Consider the following 7449-nt stretch of genomic DNA (forward strand, 5'->3'; position numbering starts at 1 on the left):
AAACCTAAAAACAAACAAAAAACAATAGTCAGAAAAAACGACCTACTTCTTTGCTTCCCCATTGTTTTATCATAGCAACACAAAGTTGACTAAAACCCTTAAAGATTCTGTTGTCATGTGCCTGTATTCCCCGAACTAGGGAAGCTGAGGCAGGTGGAGAATCATGAATTCCAGGCCATCCCAGGCTGCAGAATAAGACAACATTGCAAGTAAAGTTTGTTGTTAAAGATACAGTATCTTTACGTGGCCCAGATTGGCCTCCAAAGCCACATCTTCCTGCCTCCTCTTCTGGCGTGCTGGATACAGGTGCTTGATACTTGTACAGTGCTACAGAGAGCCTTACAATGACTTCACAGCAGACAGATGAAGGTTTTTACCCAGGAAACTGGTAAATATTAACCACCTGTCTATGACTTTGCTGATCTTAGCTCACTGTAAACTGTAGTGTTTGAATACCATGGGATGCTGTTCACTTACAATGATGGGCACTTAGCCAGGCATGGTGGTGCACATTGGCAATGCCAGCACTCAGAAGGTAGAGACTTGAGGACTAGGTGGTCAAGGTCATTCTCACTTATGTAGCAATTTGGAGGACGAAGGTAGTTAACTACATCGCAGGGATTGCAGAGATGGCTCAGCAGGTAAGAGCACTTTCTGCTTTACAGAGAGCACCATGTGTTGTGTGAACAGTGTCTGGGGAGGCCAGGTGAGGGTGTTTGATCCCCTGGAACTGGAGATACAGGCAATTGTGAGCTGCCCTATGTAGGCGCTGGGAATCAAGTTCCCGGTTCTCTGTAAGAGCAGCAAGCACTCTTAACCACTGAGCCATCACTCCAGCCCTTTATGTGGGTTTTTTTTTTTTTTTTTCTCCCTCCTGGATAGAGACTCAAGAAATATTTTTGTCTTACTGTTTGTATTGGATCCTTTGAGACAGGGGTCCCACTATGTAGTCCTTCCTGGTCTTAAATTTCTGTGTAGAACAACAGGCTGGTGAGCTTCTGCCATGCCTCCTGCGTGCTGGGATTACAGGGGTGTGTCACCCCAACCAGGGAAGCTCTAGATACCCTGAAAGGCAGAGGCCCTGTTAGTAGATGGTTGCTTAGTGGCTGGGGTGCTGGATTTCATCTCTAGCACTGCATAAACAACATAAGAAGAAAATTTCTTAAGTCTGCTATGTTCCCACCAACTTCCTAAAAACAACCTTGTAGGAAAAAGACTTTTTTTTTTCTCTGCTCTTTGTACATTATCAAAGGAGACCTCCGTATGGTGTGGCTACTGAGACCTATGAATCATTCTGATTAAGTCAATTTCTGTTGCTTTTTCAGAGCTTGCTCTGTACTGAGGATAGCTAAGATAAGTATTTTCTTCAAGTCTTAAATTACCCTGAGTTTATGGTCTGAAGCACAGTGGTTTGGAAAGGATGCATTAGCAACATTTAACACAAGATCCCACACAAAAGAAGACAGGGAGCTTACTAGTCTGATTAGAAAACCGATGGTGGTAATTTTCAAACATACAAAGCCCTGGGGAATGCCAAATGAGCCTCTCTGTCGCCACCCCAAGACTTTGATCACTGCCTGAACTTGGTCAGATTCTCTCTATCTGCCCCTACTTCTTTTTCCTGCTGAAGTTTTCGTTTTGTTTTGAGATCAGCTAGTCTCTAACAGAAATCCTCCTGCTTCACCTTCCCAAGTCCTGAGACTACAGGCGTTAGTCTCTCCACTTGGCTTGTTAGGTCTTTTCAGACAAATTCTAGACACCATAGAATGTCATCCCTGTGGTCTTTGGCATAACCTTTGGTCCTTACTGAGTCCTTGAAGGCTGAAAGCATGGAGCACAGTTCGCTGTAAGACATTTGTTAAAGGTTTAAAACAATACAGACAAGCTGATGAGATGGCCCAGTGGGTAAAAGTGCTTGTTGCCAAGTCTGGCAACCTGGAATCAATCCATGGGACCCAACACCAGGAGAGACCAGACTCCAGAAACTTGCCCCTTGACCTCCACAAGTAAGCTATGCATACAGGTGCACCCCCACACAAATAAATAAGTATAACTTTAAAAATAAATCAAAATATTATAAATAAAAACCAACTGATAGATTCTAACTAGGGTTGATAATTCATACTTGTAATTCTCAGTACTTGAGAAGCTGAGGCAGGAGGATTACCACATGTTAGAGGTCAATCTAGGCTATGTAGCAAATTCCAGGTAGGTTTGGGCTAAAGGGTAAGAGCCTGTCAATTAATCATTTAGTCAATCACTAAACACTAATCAATATATAGTGATATCACAGTAAGGCAGTCAAATAGCCGCTGCTGCCAGTGTCTGCTATACACACTCCACAGTGCTGAAGGGACTACTTAGTCTCTAATGATCCTTCCACACCCTGTTCTTGCCCCAGCTGAGGTTTTTTTTCTTCTTTAAAGATTTATTTATGTGAGTTCACTGTATCTGTCTTCAGACACACCAGAAGAGGGCATCAGATTCCATTACAGATGGTTGTGAGCCACCATGTGGTTGCTGGGAATTGAACTCAAGACCTCTGGAAGAGCAGTCAGTGCTCTTAACCACTGAGCCATTTCTCTAGCCCCACAGCTGAGTTGGTTTTTTTTTTTTTTTTTTTTTTTTGTTGCAAAAATTAGTGTGGAAAAGTAGGAGGGTTGGTATTTGTGATGGTTTGTATATGCTTGGCTCAGGGAGTGGCACTATTAGAAAGTGTGGCTTATGCTGGAGCAGGTGTGTCACTGTGGGTGTGGGCTTCTAGACCCTCCTTCTGGCTGCCTGGAAGTCAGTCTTCTGCTAGCATCCTTCAGATGAAGATGTAGAACTCTCAGTTCCTCCTGCACCATGCCTGCCTGGATGCTGCCATGCTCCTGCCTTGATGATAATGGACTGAACCTCTGAGCCTGTAAGCCAGCCCTAATTAAATGTTGTCCTTTATAAGAGTTACCTTGGTCATGGTGCCTGCTCACAGCAGTAAAACCCCAACTAAGAGTATTTAAGGTTATAGATTTTGGCAAAAATAAGAGTATAACTTATTCCTGTTACTCATTAGGAAAGATCCGGTAACCACAAAGTACTATAGGCTTCTTGTAGAAAACAAAAAGAAAAACAAAAACCTAACAAAGTCCTTGTACACCAAGAGATGGGCATTCCCCAGCCTGGTTCCTGAGCTGAATAATGTTTGGTTAGAACGGTGTTTCCTCAGAGTTGTCAGCCAAAGTGAGCAAAGCCAGAAAGATGACCTACTGTCTAAGTTCATCCACAGGGAACTGTAGAAAACGCAAACTAGTGTCTGGGGACAGGAAGCAGGTCATCGGTTACATGGGAATGGAGGGGAGGAGAGGGGTAGACACGCACACTGCACACTGTCACACACTGCACACTGTCGGGGTGAGGCTTTGTGGCTCCACATAGGACACCCTGAGTCAAAGGCCTCAGGCTCTTCACTGTCTTTCTTTTTGCTTTGAGGTGGGCTTCAAGTAGTCTGGCTTGGACTTGAACTTGCCACGCAGCTCAGGATGATCTTGGTTGTAGGCATGCACCACCACACCTGCTAAAAGACAGCTGTTGGTCCACAGTGGTGTGGCCCTGCGGCTCTAAACCCAGCTCATAAGAATGAAGTATTTTCAGCTGGTAGCAACAGATCTGCAAGCTGACAACCACAGCTCAGAGGTTAAGGTAGCTCTAGCAAACTGTCCAGGCCTGCTGTCGACTAAAGCTTTTATTTCTTTGATGCATGGTCTCACTGTGTAGCCCTGGCTGTCCTGAAGCTCACTATGGAGACCAGGCTATCCTCAAGCTCGAATGGGCCCTCTTGGCTCTTGCTGTATTTGGATTTAAGGCCTTTTCCTGTTCTTTGCATCATTTACAGAACAGCTTCCCCTAGTGGGTCCAGAGAGGGTGGTGACTTCCCACTTTGAGATTTGTGACAGAATCTACCATTGTCCCTGGGAACTCTTCTCCTCCTTTTTCTTCTCCTCTTCCTTCTTTTTTTAAAGTAGCCTGAGCTGGCTTTACACTCACTATGTAGCCAAGGCTGCCCTTAAACTCTTAATTCATCTGCCTCTACCTCCCAAGTGGTAGGACTTCAGAGACACTTGATTATACCTGCTTCAATTCGTGTGTGCTTGGGAGCCCAGGCATGGGCATGATACAGCTCTGCCTCCAGGGACATTCACCCTGAGGCATCTGAGCCCTTAAATCCCCCAAATCTGTACTAGGCGGGCAGTAAGTTTGCTCAATGTCTCTGTGTTGTCCATCAAAGGACCTTAAGGCTTCCACACTTCTCTGCTTAGGATGGAGGTGGGGCTGTGTCAGATATGGTAACAAGCAACTGTCCAAGGTTTTCTGGGGTCCTCTTCAGGATAGCCACATGGTATACAAGGTAAACACAGTCTGTGCATACGTGCAGTTTGGGGCTCAAACAACACACATGCCAAAGCAACAACAAAAAAACACTTAAGCTTTAAGGTCAAAGACTTTGGCAGCAGATCAAGTTCATTGCGCTTGGATACTGTTTCTGCTTGGGTGAGTTTCTGCAAAGCCTGGTAACTCTCAAGCAGATTGGTCCTGACAGCCTGCCTCTCTACAGAAGCTTCCCAGCCCCCTCCTGCTAGGCTGCCAGGGCTCCTCTCTTCCCTCAGGGGATTAACTCTTGGTGTACAGAAAGTGACAATGACCTCCAGAGATACTGACTTTATGTGTAGGGTGGCTCCTTCCCTACCCTTGAAGAGGAGGAAACTGAAAAAACCCAGAGTTGCAGACATTTTTGAATTCATAATAAGTTCAAGCCAAACCCAGCCACATAAGACTTATGAAAAAGCTAAGTAGCTAGTGGCTCATCACTGTAATTCCAGCATCCAGGAGGCTGAGGTGAGAGGATTGTTTTAAGTTCCAGGCCAGCCTGAGACACAGAGTAAGCCCCTATGTCTTGAAAAACCAAAGTCAAAGGGGGGAAAAAATGTATGCTCAAAACAAAAATATATATGGGATTCTGGGCACCCTTGCTTTTAACTCTCTTTCTATCCACATAGTTATCTGACCACGCACAGTCTAAGATCTGTTATTTTATGGGTTCCTGAGCCCACTGTATAATATCTGACCTCCTTGGCACATCCAGGCAGACAAGTGCTCTGAGGAGAGCTGCTTCAACCTTAGGAAGCTTTTCAGGAATATGTTCTTTAAGACAAGTAAGCCTCCCCTGGTCCTCACTGCAGAGACATGCCAGCTGCCCCTGTCCTCACTGCAGAGACATGCTGGCTGCCCTGGTCCTCACTGCAGAGACATGCCAGCTGCCCCTGGTCCTCTCTGCAGGAACATGTCAACTGTCCCTGGTCCTCACTGCAGAGACATGCCAGCTGCCCCTGTCCTCACTGCAGAGACATGCCAGCTGCCCCTGTCCTCACTGCAGAGACATGCCAGCTGCCCCTGGTCCTCTCTGCAGGAACATGTCAACTGTCCCTGGTCCTCACTGCAGAGACATGCCAGCTGCCCTGGTCCTCACTGCAGAGACATGTTGACTGCTCCTGGTCCTCACTGCAGAGACATGCCAACTGCCCCTGGTCCTCACTGAAGAAACATGCCAGCTGCCCTTGGCCATCATTGCAGAACACTTCTGAGAAGTCTTGTACTTCCAGACATAGCTGTGGGGATGTGATATTTGCAGCTAAGTATCTGGTTAGTGTCTGAGAGTGAGCTTCCACATGTAAAGCAGGGAGAAAAATCCACTGCAAATCCACTGTGACCCAATGACATCATCAAAGTCAGAACCTTCCAGCCCTTTTGGGATACGTGTCCTTTCACATTTACAGCCACGTGTTTTTTGTTGTTTTTCCAGACAAGGCTTCTCGGTGTAGCCCTGGCTGTTTTGACTTCAGACACACCAGAAGAGGGCATCGGATTCCACTACAGATGGTTGTGAGCCACCATGTGGTTGCTGGGAATTGAGCTCAGGACCTCTGAAGGACAGCTAGTGCTTAACTGCTGGTCTATCCCTCAAACTCTGCCCTACCTGTTTTGGAAAGACTAGAACTGTAGACCAAGCTAGCCTGGAACTCAAGAGATCTGCCTAGCTCTGCCTCCCAAGTGCTGGGATTAAAAGCATTCACCATTATGCACCCCTCCCACCCCCCAACCAATCATGACATTCTTTAAAAAGAGCTCCTTATCTTGTTCCTTTCCTTCTATTTAAAAGTCATGTCCTTCAAAGTGTGTACATATTGCTGGCTGGTAGTGTGCTTGCTTAGCATACACAAAAGCACTGCTCTGCTTGGCCTAGACAGGCCTGGACTACGGACCCAGGGCTTCAGGCCAGCCAAGTCCTCTCTCTACCAAGTGAGATACGTCCCCAGCCCTCATTTTAATTCTTGAGTCTATCCTTTAATTTGCCTTGGCATTCCCCCCTTCTCCACTCTGCCCCAGGGTCCAACTTTCTTGAGCTTGGTCTTGAGTTCTGTGGTGTGGGGGTACGTGAGGGGGTTTACGGGTCTGTGGTGTGGGGGTACGTGAGGGGGTTACGGGAGGACATGCTGCTACCAGGTCTGACCTTCACCATGGATTCCGGCAGTTTTGCCCCAGAGTCACCTAGGGCCCAGGTTTATGTTAGTCCTGCAGGAAGGAGACTCTAGGAAAGCACTGGTGTGTAAACAGACACTTTTGGAAGAAGAGTCATTTTCAGGAACCTGACCGGAAACCATTCTTATCATGAGAGCACAATCAGCAAGCTATGAATTCTGAATACCTTAAGCAATTAAGATGTGACAAAGCCCCCAAACAGAGCAGCAATTAACACAAGCCAAAGGCAACTTGGATAGCTGCTGTTTTTCTGAACCAGAGTTGCAGCTGCAACATGAACTCTGCTGACCAAGCCAGCTCAGTCAGACAACAGGTTTTCCAGCACAGGAGTGAGGATTAAAAGAAAAGATTAGACAATATTGCAGCACGACCCCAGCCAGTCCTGAGGCTGAAGGCAGGCTTGTTTATTCCCACTTTTCTTTTAAACCCTTTTAATTACATGCAAGTATTTAGGTCAGTTCTAGGTTGAGGAACCAACAATACAATAGATACAAACAGTCAAGGAACAAACAAGGCAATATACAAAGTCCCGTGATAGCTGTTTCTAAGGGCTCAAAGGGATGACAAAAATATTTCCCTGTCCTAGTCCACAGTCATATTCATGCCTGAGGCCTACTTCTTTGTTCTAGCTAAGACTTGGATTTCTGACTGAAATTCTCTGTTTTAGCCTAAAATTAGATTCCTGCCTGAACTTACTTCCCTGTCATAGCCCAATGTCAGATTCCTGCCTAAAGCCCATTTCCTTGCCCTTGGCCAATGTCAGATTCCTGCCAAGTGGCCCCAAAGCTCTCCACACTCCGCCCAATGCTAGGTTCTTTTGAACAAAGCACGATGTTGCTTGGTGTGCCCAGCGATGACTCAGTTCTTCCCTGG

Source organism: Arvicanthis niloticus, chromosome 20 (assembly GCF_011762505.2).
Source record: "Arvicanthis niloticus isolate mArvNil1 chromosome 20, mArvNil1.pat.X, whole genome shotgun sequence".
In the NCBI taxonomy this organism is placed as follows: Eukaryota; Metazoa; Chordata; class Mammalia; order Rodentia; family Muridae; genus Arvicanthis; species Arvicanthis niloticus.